General features: G+C 37.9%; 1 pseudogene; it reads right to left on the bottom strand.

Moving 5' to 3' along the window:
• Nucleotides 1-1,995: 1,995 nt before the first annotated feature.
• LOC141505769 (phosphoglycerate mutase 1-like) lies at nt 1,996-18,039 on the bottom strand (annotated as a pseudogene).
• Nucleotides 18,040-18,321: the final 282 nt, after the last annotated feature.

The raw sequence follows: 18,321 nt of genomic DNA on the forward strand, positions 1-18,321 counted from the left end.
GCTAGAACCACTTGGTGCATACATATTTAGTATTAAAATTATTTTGTTTTCTATGATAGCTTTTTTGGAAGATATAGTTTCTTTCCTTATTCCTTTTAATGAGATCTATTTTTGCTTTTGTTTTGTCTGAGATAAGGATTGCTATACCCTGCTTATTTTATTTCAGCTGGAGCATAATATATTCTGCTCCAACCTTTTGCCTTCCTTCTATGTATATATCTCTCTGCCTTAAAATTGTTTTTTGTAAATAAAATATTATAGAATTCTGGTTTCCAATCTACTCTGCTATCTGCTTCTGTTTTATGAGAGAGTTTATCCATTCACATTCATAGTTATAACTACTAACTCTTTCTTATCCTCAATCCCATTTCCCCTCCATTTTCACTTTCTTTCTCCTTTCACCCTATCATTTCTATCTAGTATTTTGCTTCTGAATACTTCCTCCCTCAGTCTGTGCCCTTCAATCAACTCCCATCCTTTTTTCTTTCCTCTTTCCCCTTTAACTTTTCCCCTCCTTCCTTTCAGTCTCTACTATCAGTTCCTTCTTCCCTCCCCGCCCTCTACCTTTCCATTCTTAATGCATGATGGAAAGATACATTCCTAAACTTAACTGAGTATATGTGTTATTTCCCCTTTGAGCAAAATCTGATAAAATAAGATTCAAGCAATTCTCATCCCCTCCCTTCTTTCCCTCTTCTATAATATGTCCTTTATGCCTATTTATGCAATGTAATATAACCTAGTCTTTCTCTGTCTTCTTCCCAGATCATCACAATCCCTTTTAATATGTAATAATTTAAAAAAATGTCAGCTTATAGACATACCTTCACCTTAAGTATAATCCTTCTAATAGAGTTACAATTTTCAAGAATTATGAGAGTCTTTTTCTGATGTAGGGATGTAACCAGTTTAATCTTATTGAATAACTGTCCTTTTTTTCCCCTGTTAACTTTTTTATGTACCTCTTGAGTCTCCTGTTTGAAGAGCAAATTTTCTATTCAACTCTATTTTTATTTTTAATCAAGAAAGTTTGAAAATTACCTATTTCATTAAATGTTCATATTTTCCCCTGAAAGAATATGCTCAGTTTTGCTGGGTAGTTGACTCTTGGATGTAATCTAAGCTCCTTTGCCCTCTGGAATATTACATTCCAGGCCCTTCCATCCTTTAATGCTGATGCTGCCAGGTCCAGCATAATACTGATTGGCTCCTTGGTATGTGAATTGCTTCTTTCTGGCCACTGCACGATTTTCTTCTTGATCTGATAATTCTGGAATTTGGTTACCATATCCCTTAACATTTTCATTTTAGGCTCAATTTTAGGAAGTTATTGGTAGATACTTTCAAGGATTATTTTGCCCTTTGGTTCTGAAATATCAGGGCAATTTTCCCTGATTTCTTCCTTCTTTCCTTCCTTCCTTCCTTCCTTCCTTTCTTTCTTTCTTTCATTGCACACCAATCCTTTACTATAGTGAACAACAAAAAGGGGGAGGGGAAATATAGAGGGTTAATACAGTTACACTGAAACTGATGAAGACTCAGGTGGCTAGATCTGAGGTAGAAGGCAATGGGACACTGAAACATATTTCAACATAATCTAGGATATTTCACTGCCACAGAACAGAGCAAATACAGTCTGGTGTACTCCTTGACCCCTTAGAAATCAAGGAACTCTTCCTTCTCTGATGCAACTTTAGATCTCTGATGTCTGTCAAGTGGGACAGTTTAATTTCAAAAGTCACTGATAACCAGTATGGAAAAGTCTTTTGTGAAAGCAAATGCTACAAGTAAATATTAGGATATGTTCTCAACCTTCTGGATCCATTTTTCATGGATTAGGGAGAAAATCTCCAAATATGACCAATGATTCATTAAATGATCACCAAATTATAGGCAGCTTCCTACAACATCCCCTGAAAAGGGTGCCCTACTTCCAGAACTGGCTCATAGGAATAAAAATTTCTTCTTTCAGTTCTCCATATTGGTCATTTCTTACTACATCCCATGTCTAACCCTTAACCAGATCCTTAATGAGCAAAACCACCAGGAGGCATTTTTGACTAATGTAGCTGAGAGAGAGTCAACAGGAGAGAAGACAATTGGTCTGAAATACAGTGGAAGAAATGAGAAAAAGAAGCATTTGTTCACTTTCTGAGCTGTGTTGTGATTCCTATGTTGATGGTCAGTTTTGGAACAGTCAGGGTAGAGATAGTGGTGGACACAGAGAAGAGAAGGATCTGGCTACAGCTGGCAGTTCACTTTCACTTCTTGGCCTTACCCTGATGGGTTTCAGTTTCTTGTCCAGCTAATACATGATGGAAATGCCAGATTCAGCTCCATAATTGCTTCTTCAGACAGATCCTCAAGATGTTTGACAATCCCTTGAAGACTGTTGCTATGGTGCTGCAATCAGAACCCATTTTCATTCCTTGATCTGAGGGACAATTTCCTTATTCCAGAAGGGAGTCTAGGCAATGGTGTCTTCATCTATTACAGGGGGCAGTTGATCCTCAGAAAGAGGATCTGCATAGAGATGATCCTTGCTGATGTTACTGTAAAAGGAGAGGTCAGGTTCCTTTGAAGATGGAGGGATGGCATAGGATCACCACCAGATCTTTACCTTGGCCTCTACCTTGGCAGCTATCTCTGTTTGGTTGTGCTGCTCATTGATGACACAAGTCTTCACTCCCGGGAACCACATCAGTCACTGGCATCCAGTACTGTCTAAAGGATATGAATTGCTTTCTTATGGAAAGAGGTGAAGCAGATATCAAATTCACAGCAAGTGTCTTGCAGCACTTGGCTACCCTGCTTGGCTTCCTCTTGCCTGGTGGGGGGGGGGGTACAGATTCATGTCATATCAGTTTCTGAAGTGGTTCTCCAGGTTCCAGGTGCTCTCTCCATGACTAATCAGCAGCACCAGCTTGTAGCCTTCCAAGTTGGGAATGTTAGTGACTTGCTGTTTGGTCTGGGATGTACAGTCACACAGATTGAATGGAGTCTGAGGTACCTGTATTAGAGTTCTCTCCTGAAGCTGAGAACTTCTGATTGGTCCCTGAGCCACTACTCACTGATTTTCCATTCCCTGCCCTAGACATACTCATGCTCTACCAGAGACAGACCTTGCTGAATGATACTCCTCTATGGGTTTTTTTGGTGGGTTCTGTCACTCCAAAATCCATTTAGAGGTTTGATTAGTGTTGTTTCTGGGGAACACTTGGGAGGGTTTAAGAAAGTTCCTGGCTTCTCTCCACCATTTTCCTCTTCCTTCAGTCTTTGAGAAGCACTGGTCTAATCTTAGTAGTCTTACAGGCTGATTATGGTACACTCTCATTCTCTTGGTGCCTTACAAAGATCCTTAAGTCTCCTCTGCACAGAGCTATGATGAAAGGTGTCCTTGCCCATTGGCCTTCATAGTCACAAGGTAGCACTTACAGAATTAAGAAAAGACATTTGTAAACTTGAAAATTGTGCCACTTGGTTAATCAAATGGAAGCTTTGTGTCTTCACTGTAATACATATGGACTTGATGCCTCAAAAATGAAATACCTACAGACCAGGAAGAGTGGGCTTTAACATATGTAATTTATTGACAGGTCCTAGACCAATGAGGAAATGCCTTCTGCCTATACAAAATGATACCTTCTCTGCAACTTAATAATTTTAAGCAATTGCTAGAGCATTGAGAAGCCAAGGTCACATCAAAGATTCCACAGATAGTGCAATATATTTATAGATGTGTGTGTGTGTGTGTGTGTGTGTGTGTGTGTGTAAAATTATTCTATACTTATCAATTTTTTTCTCTGGATGCAGATGGCATCTTTCTTCATATGTCTTTAAAGCTATTTTGTGTTTTATTGTTATATCTCCTTCTCCTCATGTCTGGGATCAGATTTAAACTTGTATCTTCCTAACTCCAAGTCACTATCCACTTGCCACCTAGTTGCTCCTCTGGCTATCCTTGTTAATGGATCTGAATGAATCTTTAAATCTGAGAGTATAAGGTATAATCCTCTCCCCCTCTACTTTTACTGGCATCTTAATTCCTAAAGTAAACTGCAGTTGATTTTCTTATGAGATGTTCTGAAGAAGTGAAGCACAAATCAATAAAAAAGTTGGAAGAAGAATCTTTTGAAAACATTGAAAAGCAGTGGAGCCAAGATGACAGCATGAAAGCAGCATTTACCAGAAACTTCTTTCCCCTCCCCAAAACTCCAAAAGCCATCAAATGATGACTCTAGCCAAACATTTAGAGGGACAGAACCCACAGAAAGACTGTGATACAATTTCCCAGTCCAAGATAACTTACAAGTTCCATGGGAAAGGTATGTTTCACCAGGGCTAGGGGTTAGGAAAAAAATCCCTGGCCATAGCTCAGCACAGCACAGCTCAGCACAGCCCAGGGATCACTGGGAACAGCTTGAAGGGGAGGTGCTGCACCAGAGTGAGTGTGGAGTGAGGAGCACTGGCCTCAGAGCAGTCCTGCAGCAAGAACCTGCAGCAGGAATCTGGGGAAACCAGACTGCACTACCAGAGCACAACCCACAGATGGTAAGGGGGTCAAGGGAGACTGCAGAAATCTCTCTGCTCTCCCTAGAGCAGGATTCTATTGTTTGCCCACACTCAGATCCAGGTTGCAGTTTGGCCTTCCACACCAAGATAGCAGAGACCCTCCTCACAGCTCCAGCACAGAGGGGAGTGCCTGTGGTCATCTACATATCAAAGCAGAGGTAAGAGGTCTTATCATGGAGAAATAACAGTCCCAGTGGGGTGTCCAAAAAATCCCAAAGCAGGTGTCCCAATAATACTTAAAAGCTCAGGGAGTACCCCCAAACCATGCATAGGTTGGAGACATGATTAAACAGAGAAAAAAGAGGAACACCATTGAGAAATTCATTATCTATGATCCAAACTGAAGATGAGGAAGTACAAGCTCCTGCATCTAAAGACTCCAAGGAAAACAAAAGTTGGACTCAGAGCTCAAAAAAAAGATTTTGAAAATCAAGTAAGGGAGATAGAATAAAAATTGGGAAAAGAAATGAGAGAGATGTAGGAAAAACATGAAAAAGAAGTCAGCAGCTTAGTCAAGGAGATCCAAAACAATGCTGAAGAAAATAACATGTTAACAACCAGCATAGGTCAAATGGATAAAAACAGTTCAAAAAGTTATTGAGGAGAAGAATGCTTTAAACAGCAGAATTGGCCAGCTGAGAAAGGAGATAAGAAAGCTCTCTGAGTAAAACAAATCCATCAAATGTAGAATGGAGCTGAAGGAAGATAATAATTTTATGAGAAGTCAAGACACAATACTTCAACATCAAAAGAACGAAAAATTAGAAGAAAATGTGAAACATCTCATTAAAAAAAACAACTGATCTGGAAAACAGATTCAGAAAGATAATTTAAAAATTATTGGGATACATGAAAGTCATGATCAGGAAAAGAATCTTGACCTCATTTTTAAAGAACTTCTATAGGAATATTGCCCTGACATCCTAGAAGCAGAGGGCAAAATAGAAATTGAGAGAATCCACCAATATCCCCTAGAAAGAGATCCCCCACAAAAAACAACCCCCAGCAATATTATAGCCAAGTTCCAGAACTCCCAAGTCAAAGAGAAAATATTTCAAGCAGCCAGAAGGACACAATTCAAATATCGTGGAGCTGCAATCAGGATCACACAGGACTTAGCAGCAACTGTATTAAGGGCTAGTAGGGCTTGGAATATAATATTCTGAATGGCAAAAGAGCTTGGAATGCAAATGAGAATCAACTACCCAGCAAAACTGAACATCCTCTTCTGGGGAAAAGATGGACTTTCAATGAAACGGATGAATTTCAGATGTTCCTGTTAAAACAACCAGAGCTGAACAGAAAGATTTGACCTTCAAGTACAGGACTCAGGTGAAGCATAGAGAGTGGAGGAGAAGGGTAAATTATGAGGGACTTAATGATGATGAACTACATGTATTCCTTTATAGAAAAATGATACTGATATTACTCATATGAAACTTCACATTTAATAGAGCAGCAGAAGGAGCTTTTATAGATGAATCACAGGAGAGAGCTGAATTTGAAGATATAATATATTGTAAAAATGGAGTCAATGGCTAAAAGGGAAATGTACTGGGAGTAAGAGAAAGGAGAGGTAGAATAGGCTAAGATATTTCATATAAAATATATTTTTTTCTTTAATGAGCTTTTGCAATGATATGGAAGGGGGAAGGTTAGGGGGAATGAGGGAACCTTCACTCTCTTCAGAAATGGCTCAGAGAGGAAACAGTATACACACTCAATAGGGTATAGACAGAGTAAAAATGAGAGAAGGAGGAAAGGGGGAAGGGGGTTATGGGTGATAGAGGTAGATCATAGGAGAGAATAGTCAGATATAACACATTTTCTTTTTTACTTTTTTCAAGGAGCTGGGATTGGGTGGCCTGTCTGGCACCATGGGTCCGGGTGGTTGCTGGGTCTCAGGGGTGGTATGTGGGCTTGGGACCTCTTGGCTCCAGGAGGGTGATCAGTTCACTGTGCCACTCAGGTACCCTAGAACACATCTTAGAAGAGGGACAGAGTGAAAGGTGAGATAAAATATAGTATATTATAGTGGGGAGAAATGGATGGAAGGAATTACAATCAGCAACAGGAACAATATGGAAGTAACTTTTGTGATGGACTTATAAACAATGTGATCCACCTGAGACAGAGCTGATCGTATCAAAACATGACTGAAACACACTGTTTCCCTCTTTCCTTTACTTTATTTCTCATGAGGGTCTATATTTTTTGGGGGAGGGGTAATATGTTTACTCTTAAGAATATTTTAGTAATGTATAAAAAACATCACTTGTACAAAAATATTCATATCAGCTCTGTTTATGGTGGCAAAAATTTGTAAATTAAGTAAATATTCTTCAATTGTGGAATGCTTTAACAACTGTGGTATATGTATGTCATGGAACACTATTGTTCTATTAGAAGCCAGGAGGGATGGGAATTCAGAGAAGCCTGGAAAGATTTGCATGGATTGATGCTGAGCGAGCTGAGCTGAACCAGAGGAACACTGTGTACCCTAGCAGCAACATGGGGGTGATGACCAACCTTGATGGACTTGTTCATTCCATTGGCACAACAATCAGGCACAATACTTTATTTTTCTTCCTTAAGGATATGATTTCTTTCTCATCAAATTCAACTTAGATCAATGTATACCATGGAAACAATGTAAAGACTAACAGACTACCTTCTGTGGGGGGGGGGGATTGTAAAACAAATTCAAAATAAAATAAAATAAAGAGTTAAAATGTTTTGAAAAAAACTTTGAAAAGCAGAGTGGGACAAAGGAAAGATTTGAACTTTAGCTCTGCTACCTACTTTTGTGCAACTTTGGTCAGGTCTCATGACTCACCCAACTAACCAGCAAGTATTTATTATTATTAGGTATCTACTATATATCTCATGACAGTCATGAAGCTACAAGTACAAAGAATGAAACAATCTCTATTCACAATGAGTTTATTTTCTAATGGGTGATCCAAAATTTGTTATTCAATCTAATTCCTTTCACATAATATAAGTGGTCTTTTAATTTGCTCTTCATTCAGTGTCCTCAAGTATACCATATCCTCTTGCTAACAATAACATTATTATTAATAATTCTTAAAGGTTTCACTGATGTAAGATACAACCAGGGGTACAATGGAATCATTTCATACCTGTCTTTGAGAACTGATCATTAAATTTTTCAGTGTGAGGATTTATACCTTGGAAATTGGTAAGCATTACTTATCAGGAAGGGTATCTAGTTGATGCAGTGGATAGAGTGCTGGACATGGAGACAGGAAAACTAATCTTTGTGAGCTCATATGCAGCCTCAGACACTTTTACTAGCTGTATGACCATGGATGAGTCACTTAACCCTGTTTGCCTGACTTCCATCATCTGTACAATGAACTAGAGAAGAAAATGGCAAACCACTCCAGTATCTTTGCCAATCTTTGTGAAGTTTAGAATTGAAGAAAATTTTTTAAATTATCTAGTTCAATCTCTTCATTTTCTGGATGAGGAAACTAAGGCCTAATGAAGCAAAATAAGTTATACAAGGTTGTAAAAGGAAGTATTCACATTTTAAACCAGGACATCTGATTCTATATCTAATATTCTTTACTATAGCATAAAGCCTCAATGTTTGCGTCATTATTAAAATGTGTTGAATAACAATTGTTGTTTCACTATCATCTAAATATTAATGATCTCCATAATAGACAAAATATATGATCCTGTCTTTGTGAATTTGACTGTCACAATTTCTTCACTAATTCAATTTTGTTTTAAGATGTTATGAGTACAAGAAACATTTGACAGCATTTATAATGGGGCCAGGATCAGGACCCTTATAGTCTTTCATGGTAGAGAAATCCAATCTAATTGAACATTCCCAGTTTGAGGAGGAATGGGGCTGTGGCTGAGAAATAATTAACTCAGTTAGGGGTCAGATTTTCAGTGTGAACAAGCTAATTCCAAGAAACCATAAAGGAACTAAAAGAATAGGCTGTGGGTGGGGGGACTGAAGAAGCAAGTACAAATCTAAAAATCAAAACAAATTCAAGAGAAGTCAGTGAAGGCAAAAGTATTTCTCTGAGGTTTGGGCTTCAGTAATTCAGCTTCTGGCTCCAAGAAACTGTAGCATGTACAGTGACTACACACCAATAAAACCATTTTGGCAGATGGAATAAATTAGGTTGAGGGTAATCAATGGGTCCATAGGTGATTTAGGAAAGAGTCTCCTCCAAGTATGTGAGAACTTTCCATGGTGGAATAGGCAGATGAGAACAATTTATTCCAATGACTAGGAAGGAGGCTGAAGCAGATGGCTTTGATCACTTACAGTTTGGTAATTCACTATACCCCATGCCATTGCTGGTTATCCTGACTTTTGTCTTCTACTGGACCTTGATGACTGGAAGAGAAAGTGAATGTGATGACTCAATGCCCCTCTGACTCACTTAAATTCACTCACAAGGGAATCAAAACATCATCCCATGATGACATTGGTTCTCTTAGAAAATGAAAGAATAACCACTGGTATCAGGTAATGAACTGGATGTTAAATTAGACAAAGAATTATCCCAATTCACCACACTTGTTGGCTTATATTAAGATTTATGTTTTTGTTATCAGTTGGTCCATCCTTTTGCTTTCTTGTTTTGGGGAAAGTTGCGGGGGGCTTTTGAAGCTCTTACAGTTGGAGTGTTCCAGGATTCCTGTCCTCCTTGTGCTCAATGGCAAAAGCTAAGACCGTAACAGTCCTTGATGTCTGATTTTTTCCATTAGAATGGGAGGTCCTTGAAAGCAGGGAATCATATTTTTGCCTTTGATTTTTCACCACTCAGTACAAAGTATGATACATAGTTAAGTGCTTAATAAATTGCTTATATTGATTGATCCTGTGCACATTTGATATGATACTATGAATCTAGAGTAGATGGAGTAAGAAATGACACATTTCTAGCAGATTAGCTTCTTGTCCCTAAAGTATTTTTTTTCACATCACTATCCTGCTCATTAACTTTCAACAGGACCCTAGTATCAAAGAATATAATCTAAACCTGCTAGCCTGGAATTTGAGGTTCTAGAAAGAGCATGAGTAGACAACTGAAGACTTAGATATGAGTCTTGACTCTGACACTTGCTAGATATATTTACCTTAGCAATTCATATAACCTCTCTATGCCTCACTTTCTTCTTCTGTAAAGTTCCAGAAATGATGCTTTTACTACCTATTGAATAATATTATTATAACAAAAATGTTTTCAAACCTCCAAAAGCACTATAGAAATCTGTTTTAGTTATTTATTACTAAATTGTCTCAACTTACATGTTTAACCTTATTTTCTGCTAATACCAAATCCAAACTCTTTACTCTCTGTAAATTACTCTCCTCACAGTTCCCAGTATGTTATGCTAATTTATGCCTTGAAGGCTTTGTTTATGCTGTTCTTTGCTCTCTCCTAGTGCTCCCCAGAGTGTCCTCCCCCTCTCCCCTCTATAGATCCAGACCCTACTTATTCTTCACATATTAAGTTAAATATAACTCAAACCCCACCACCTCCATGAGATTTTCTGGATTACTCCAGTCCATGCTATTCTCCCCCTTCTCTAAGCAAACTATGACACCTGAATCTCTGTTACACTGATTACTTAATGGTTTAATATGTCTTTGTCTTAGTTCTTCAACTAGATTATAATTTTCTATGGGGAAGGAGTCGGATGTTATACTTCTTTGATTGGTGCTGGGCACAGAGGGGATGCTAAGTGATTATTTGTTGAATGAATGAATGAACATTTTACAATTCTGTAAGGTACTTAATGTAGAGATATCCAACAAGGTAAGTAACAAAACCAGGAATGCCTCAGACATTAATATAAGGTAAATTTGCTATGCAATCCTATTGGGGTCCAAATAGAATGGATTGGAGTTTGTATTATTCCCATAAAGGCATAGACAAAGACCTAGGGAACCGGGAGGGGAAAGATGGAGACTGTTAGAGTAAGCCAAAATGGAATTCATTATCTTTGCAGGCATACTCTCAGTGGGATCAAGGTAGAAATTGTTATTGCTAGGAGAGAAAGAATGACAGAAGGAGAGAGAGAGAGGGAGAGAGAGGAGAGGAGAGGAGAGGAGAGGAGAGGAGAGGAGAGGAGAGGAGAGGAGAGGAGAGGAGAGGAGAGGAGAGGAGAGGAGAGGAGAGGAGAGGAGAGGAGAGGAGAGGAGAGGAGAGGAGAGGAGAGGAGAGGGAAATCCCATTTGTCTCACACCACAGAAGAAGAAAAGAGTATGCTCTTGTTCTATCTCTGATAATGTGGTCTGTGCCCTGGAGGACATCAGTGTTGTTATCCAGAGTCCCTGTGTTGTGTTTATCTGGAGCACAGAAAATTTGTGGTGTCAGGAGCATTTGAGACTTCTAGACAGACAAATAAGCCCCTGCCAGGTTCACTTAGCCTGAGATCAATTCTTCTATTTTAGTTCCTTTCTCTCTTTGGCTCTGAAGGCTTGGTCTGGCTACCTCAGTTCAGGTTATTACTGTTGCTCCCAGTAGACTTGTCCTTATGTTTAATATAGCACTTCCTAGTCTGACAAACACTTGCTTGGTGTTATTTCACTGACCACTTAGGCTCAAAGTGTTGTCTTCTTTGAGCATCTCTTCAATGCTGGTGATAATCATAGCAGCTTATATTTGCTAATGCAAATATTCCAAATGTTTGAAATTAGAATGCAAGGCAAAAGCATTCATTCAAGCACCATGATAAGTTCTGGGAATCCAAATAGAAAGGAGAGGAATTACCTGCTCTCAAGAAACTCACATTCTAATTAAGCTTTATGTTGGATGGAAAGGCTCAGGATCCAGGGTGAATTGTAAACCCTAGTAGACCTTGGCAATGACAGGACAGGAGATCCTTGACCAATGACTGGTCATGAAGAAGTCAATGGGTCTGAAATTAGGAGTGGAGCTCTGGGTATTACCTCAGGAAGGAACAAAAGATGGGCAGGGGTGGGCTAGGATGTGGAAACCGTGTATTTACATCTAACAAGGGGCATCCAGTACCTGGTAGGAATTGAACAATGGGAGTTAGTGCTGAGGAAAAAAAGAGACCCCTGAAGCAGATGCCTGTAGGGTTCATTGATACTTTTTAATATGTGAGGAGTAGGTGGGCTAGAAAGGGGAGGAAGAAGGGGAGCAACTCTTGGTTGAAATTTCTCTTGCTTTGTGCTTCGGCTACTGCTTCTTTTTATACATACTCCCTTTAGTCTCTACAGTAATCCCATGGTATAAATAATTTTGAGGGAGAAGGAAATGAATATATGTTATTTTATTCATATAGGGACTTCTTGATGAAAAAACTCCCTTTGTCTATTCAAGTCAGCAAAACTCCTTTTTATTGTTCTTTCATTTCATCTGTCTGACTTGTCATTGGAGTTGGGTTTTTTTTGGCAAAGATCCTAGAGTGGTTTGGCATTTCCTTCCCCAGCACATTTTGCAGATAAGGAAACTGAGGCAAACAAGGTTATATGACTTGCCCAAGGTCACAAGTCAGTATGTCAGGGTTTTGTCTCATTCTGGTCAGTGGTAATCTATCACACTTTCTCTTAGTCAATAATAATAATTGAAATTGATATGATAAGGTTTGCAAGACACTTGATATACTTGACTCACAATACTATGAAGTATGTCTATTTTACAGATGAAAAACTGAGACTAAGAGACATACCTAGTGTCAGAAGCAGGAGATAAATTCGGGTCTTCCTGTATTCAAGTTCTGTATGTCCTTTATTCTATCCATAATGCCTCTCTAGGTAATATGAGTATATTGCCTCTCTCTTAAAGATAGAGGACTGAAGCTCAGATTGAAGAAATACTTTGCTAAAAGTTACACAGCTCCTAAGACAAATTCATATCTTCTTATTCTAAGTAAGGCTATCAAATCAAACTTTTTTAAAGTCCAACATGATGTGCCAATAAGAGGCAAGCAGCTTCTATGGTGAAATATCAGTCAAGCTAGTTAAATATTGTCTGGTTGCCAGCCCTGATTCAAAGTCTGATGTTGTTTATGCCATATTTCATTGCCTCTCAATGCCACAGAGCCACTTTATGCTGAGGTTGGTACAGTAAAATACCTTGGTCCTAGTCCCTCCCTTTGTGACTTAGGCAAGTTCCCCTATCTTTATGCCTTAAGTTCCTCATATGTAAAAAAAAAAAACAGATTAGTTGACTGGTCTCTATGGTCCTTTCTAAATCCAAATCTATGACTCTACAAGTCAATTATTCCATTTCATGTTTACCATTCTGTGGGAAATACTGATTAAGTAGGAAATCACAGGCAAATTGTACTGCTATGTTCCTATGAGTGCCAATAATGAATCCTATTAAGTGGTCACATCTATTTGAAGTTATAATATTCATTATTATATTTTTAAATATAACATATATATATATTCTCTATATAACCATATTATTACATAGCTAGCTATTCAAATTCATAATTACAGAAATGTTGACCATTTGTTCCAACCATGGAAATATGTAATTCAAATAAAATAACCACTTCACCTTTACAGAATTCACTTTATGCATCCATCAAGACCTTGCTATATCTCATAGTTTAGAGAGGTTTGGATGATAAACTCTCAATACTATGCAGTCCTTCACTTAAGTCCAAATTTGAAACTTAGTTTGTTTTTCTCTTAGTATGTCCATTTGTCAAACGTCTTCTTCATTCAATTATCTTATTTTCCATCCAGCAGTGTGCTACTTGCAAGTCAAACCATCACCCTCTTGATGTCATTGGTCCTCTTTGAGAATGAAGGACTACCAATGACAACTATTAAAACAACAATTATGCAACCTGAAGAACAGAATTAAAGGATGACATTCAGGATTTAGGGCATATGGTGTCATTTGGGTAGTCCTACTGTGGGTCTATATGTACTGCCTAGGGCTGGACTGAGGGGAAAAAGCACTAAGTTGTTGGAGATAGTTTGACAAGGACCAAGAGTGATTGATTCTGTGGTCAGAGGACAGGGTTCCAAATCCTCCTTACTACCTATTTAACTCTGAGCAAATAATTTATCTTACAAGACTTCTGTTTCCTCATTGATAAAAGAAAAGGATTAGACTAATTAACCTCTGATGTGCCTTCCTGCCCTAGATTTATGACCTTACCTGTCTCTTCATTCTTTCCCTATCTTCTGGTGTTTGTTGCTCTCTTATTTTCTTTCCTCTCCAACACAGACAATATGCAATTAAAGTCTGCTCTTCAGGAAAAAATGTAAAGTGATCTCTCCCTTATCCATTGTTTCATGGTATTAAGGACATAGGCTCATTGGTTCAGGAATAACAAGGACTTCAGAGCTCTCCTTTTTTACAAATGAGCAAACTAAGGACAGCAAAGATTAGATGAATCATAAGCACCTTGAACTTAATGACTGTTCCTTTGTATTTATATTCCCACATCCTTAAATAATTACAAATTAATTGTAAGAACTTAATAAATGTTTATCATTTTCTTTTGTTTATGTGAGATCTAAGCAGCAGAGTTGAGGTAGTTATTAGCAAGCAAAATAATGTACTGTCCCCATATGTATTTCCTTAGATTATTCTTTAAACCATTGTTGTAATTTACTTTTCCCCATATTTATGCCTTATTTCCCTAATTAGATTAAAAACTCTCAGAAGACTCTAAAGGTCCTACATGCCTTTGTATCAGTCTCATGCTCCTTTTCTCCAATACTATGAAGATCAATGGCACATTGTAAGAGCTCAATAAAGATTTGTCAATGACTGTCTCTTATTTCTTAGTATGAATGTAATTTAGTATCCCCTGAATCCCAGAAGTTTGGGTTTTAGTTTTAGTTTGGTTTGGTTTTTTTGCTTTTCATTTTTTGCTTTTTGTAGTTATTGTTGTTTTACATTCTAAATCTCATATTTTACCATGAAATAGAAAGTTACATGTCCTGCTTAAGGAATTCTAGGTATCATTACACAGGCAGGAAACGGATTTCTTGGGCACCCTGGAAATTACATCAAATGATTTTGTTGTCTGTATTAAAATTGATTTGCTGCTTAATTTTACAGGGTGAATTACAGTAACTTACCTTTTCTGATATACTGTTCTAAATTCTATTCTCAGCTGTTAGATTGGGTTGTTTTTTTTTTTATCCATGAGTCTATGTCCCATTTTTCAGACATAATTATAAGATCTTTAAGCTAGTGAGTTTATGAACTTGACTTTGATTCCTAGTAAAATTCTAAGATGCATTTTTAAGGGATAACCATCACCTTTACACAGTGAACAAATTAAAAAAGAAGTAGTGATCTCAGAGCATCATTAAGACTTCCTCTAAGGGCGGCTAGGTGGAACAGTGGATAAAGCCTTGGAGTCAGGAGTACCTGGGTTCAAATCTGGTCTCAGACACTTAATAATTACCTAGCTGTGTGGCCTTGGGCAAGCCACTTAACCCCGTTTGCCTTGCAAAAACCTAAAAAAAGAAGACTTCATCTGTAGTCATTCCAGCCTAGGCTTATTTTCTTTTTTGACAAGATCAACAATGCTCTAGATTTTAGCAAAACATTCCATGAGATCTCTTATTAATCTTGATGAAAATATAGAAAGATGTGAAGGAGCAGTGTTCTAGTGTCCAAGGCTATGTGATAATTTTTATTATTGACTTGAATAAGAATCCTTGTCATGCTACTCAGTTTGTAGATGTCACAAAGCTGGAGGAGGGAGGAGGAACTCTTTAGATTTTAGAATTAGGGTAAAAAAATCCCTATTTTTACAATATTCTCTTCTTGATGTTTTAAGTTTACAAAGTAGGGAATACATCATAATCTTAAAAGAATCTGCCTCACCTCCACTCTCCAGTCTTCTTATACTTTGCATACCCTATCTCCAAGTACTCCTTAATCCAGTGATAGTGACCTCCAGTTAAATAAGACACTCCATCTTTCAGCTCTAGGCATCTTCTCTGGTTGTCTCTCATTCTTGGAATGTTCTACTTCCTCTTCTTTACTCCCTGGCTTCCCTGACTCTTGCAAGTCCCAACTAAGATCCCACTTTCTACAGGAAAACTTTCACAATCCCTGTTAATTCTAGTACCTGCCCTCTCAGTGACTTCCAATTTTTTCTGTTTATATATTGTTTGTTCATTGTTGTTTTCATATTGTCTCTTCCATTAAGTTGTGAGCTTCTTATGAAGTTGCTTTTTTTTTTAAAGCACATGGTAGTCATTTAATGAGTGTTTAATGATTGACTGAGAGAACAATACCTACTGCAGTAGGTATAAGATGCACAGTAGGCATAAGAAAGTAATAATGCCTTGACAGGTTAGAAAGATTTAATAAGGTGAGGTTTAATGGAGATAAATGAAAATCACATATTTGGAGTAGAAAACCAACTTCACAAACATAAGTAGGAGGAGTTGTGACTAGATGGCAGTTTATCTGAAAAAGATCTGAGTGTTTAAGTGGACTGAAAGGTCAGTATGCATCAATAGTGAGATCTGAAGACCAAAAAGTTAATGTGATATCACACATATTAAAAAGAGGCACAGAAGCCAGGACTAGTGAGAGTTCTGAGATACTTTGTCCTAATCAGCACACACCTGCAGTATGACATTCCATTTCTAGTACTACTACATGACTCTGACAAGTTACTTAATATCAATTGTCTCCCCTCCCAAAAAAAACAATAGAAAGAAGAAAAAAGAGAGAGATTCAGAGGAAGATTTAAGTGAAATGTAAGGAGTTTTTGGAGGTAGGGAGAAGTTCCTTGATTTCATTAATGTAGGGAGCTAGATGGTGCAGTAGATTGATCACCAGTCCAGGAGTCAGGAGGAACTGAGTTCCAATTTGACCTTAGACACATGATACTTGATACCCATGTGACCTTAGGCAGGTCACTTAGCTTTGATTTTCTGGCATCTAGGGCCTCCTCCAATCATCCTGATTCATAGAAGATCCCTAGACTCAGATGGATCTGGCAGAGAAAGTGAGACTGGTGGCATAGTCAAGTCCGCTCCCTGTCATTCAAATCTAATTCACATGCATGCTATGGCATCATCTCCCTGATGTCACAGTCTTCTTTGAGAACAAAGGCAAACAACAACAACTTAGGGAACTTCTAGTGAGAAAACAAATTCTCTCTACAAGAAACCACCAACCTTGTCTTAGATTGCTGAGATATCCTGAGACATTAAGTGACTTGCACAGATTTATTCAAATTATATGTATCATAGAAGAGTTGAACCCACTTCTTCCTAACTTTTAACACTTAGAGATAATCTTATGTGGAAGAAAGAGTCTCAGGAAATCATTGAGGTCTTATACATTAATATGCATATACACATATATATAATATACATGTCTGTTTGTATGTATACACACATATCTCTGTATATATAAATGCATACAGATGTATATATACATATATATAGACATGTATATATATAATATGCACATATATGTATATTGTTTTAAGATATGCAATGTGTTATCTTCTTGTATCTTTGTAATAATTTTATAAGGTAGGTGGGTTTTATATTTTCACTTTTACAGTAAAGGAAAGTGAAGCTAAGAGAAGCTGCCATTCTTCTGGAGTCACACAGTTAGCAAGAATTTTTTTTTATTTGTTTATTGAGACTTTTTCAATTGTGTCTGATTATTTGTGACCTTACTTGGGGTTTTCTTGGCAAAAGAAACAAGCTCATTTTAAAGATGAGGAAACTGAGGCAAACAGGGTAAAGCTGCTCAGGTTCACACTACTAGTGTCTGCTTCCATGCCCATCGCTCTATCCACTGTGCTAACTAGCTGCCCTGGTAAATATTAGAAAAATCCGAATGATAGCTAATATCTACATAGCATTTATTTTTGTCAGACACTGTGCTAAGCACTTTTCAATTTTTATTCCTTTTGATCCTCACAATAACCTTGAGAGGTAGGTACTATTATTATGCTCATTTTATGGATGGGGAAATGAAAACAGACAGAATAAATAATTTTCCCAAAGTCCCACAGCTGGTAAGTATTTAAAGTTGGATTTGAACTCAAATCCTCCTGATTCCAGGTGTCCTGGGCTCTATCCATTATGCCTCTTCACAGTTTTTCTGCTGTAATTGTCTTCCATCAAAGACTAGGTGGCCACCTGTCAGTTATATTGTAAAAGAGATGTTTGCTCAGTTCTGGGGTAGACTACACAGCTTTGCGATCCCTTTCACTATTGTGGACTTCTGATCTGAGGGTACAGAGCAGAATCCCTATTTCTTCAGCATCCCTCTCACCCCTATCACCACTAGCACAAGGTTCTAAAGCAGGTTCTCAGACAAAACTGCTGCCTGACCAACCAACTGATGTCAGGTTAGCTATTGGCCAGCTGCCTTGTGCCGACAATACAAAGTGGTCTGGGATGACTTGCAAGTCTGCGTTCATGTCGGCTTTCATATGTACTTTGAGAGCACTGCCAGCCACATCCAGCTGGGCCATCTGTTTCCTTTGATGTCTCCCAAACCTCCCTGGGAATTCGAATTCTGAATAACACACACACACACACACACACACACACTCAGTGTGTATGTATAAATAAATATATATGCATGTGTATACACACATGTGTGTATAGATGCATAATGTACATGTATATATGACTATAAATTATTTGTATATACATGTATCACATGAATAAATGTCCACATGTTTATAAGCACATGAATAAGCAAAGAAAACTTGTGTGTATGTGTGCGTTTGTATTATATATGTATATATTTA

Source organism: Macrotis lagotis, chromosome 1 (assembly GCF_037893015.1).
Source record: "Macrotis lagotis isolate mMagLag1 chromosome 1, bilby.v1.9.chrom.fasta, whole genome shotgun sequence".
In the NCBI taxonomy this organism is placed as follows: Eukaryota; Metazoa; Chordata; class Mammalia; order Peramelemorphia; family Peramelidae; genus Macrotis; species Macrotis lagotis.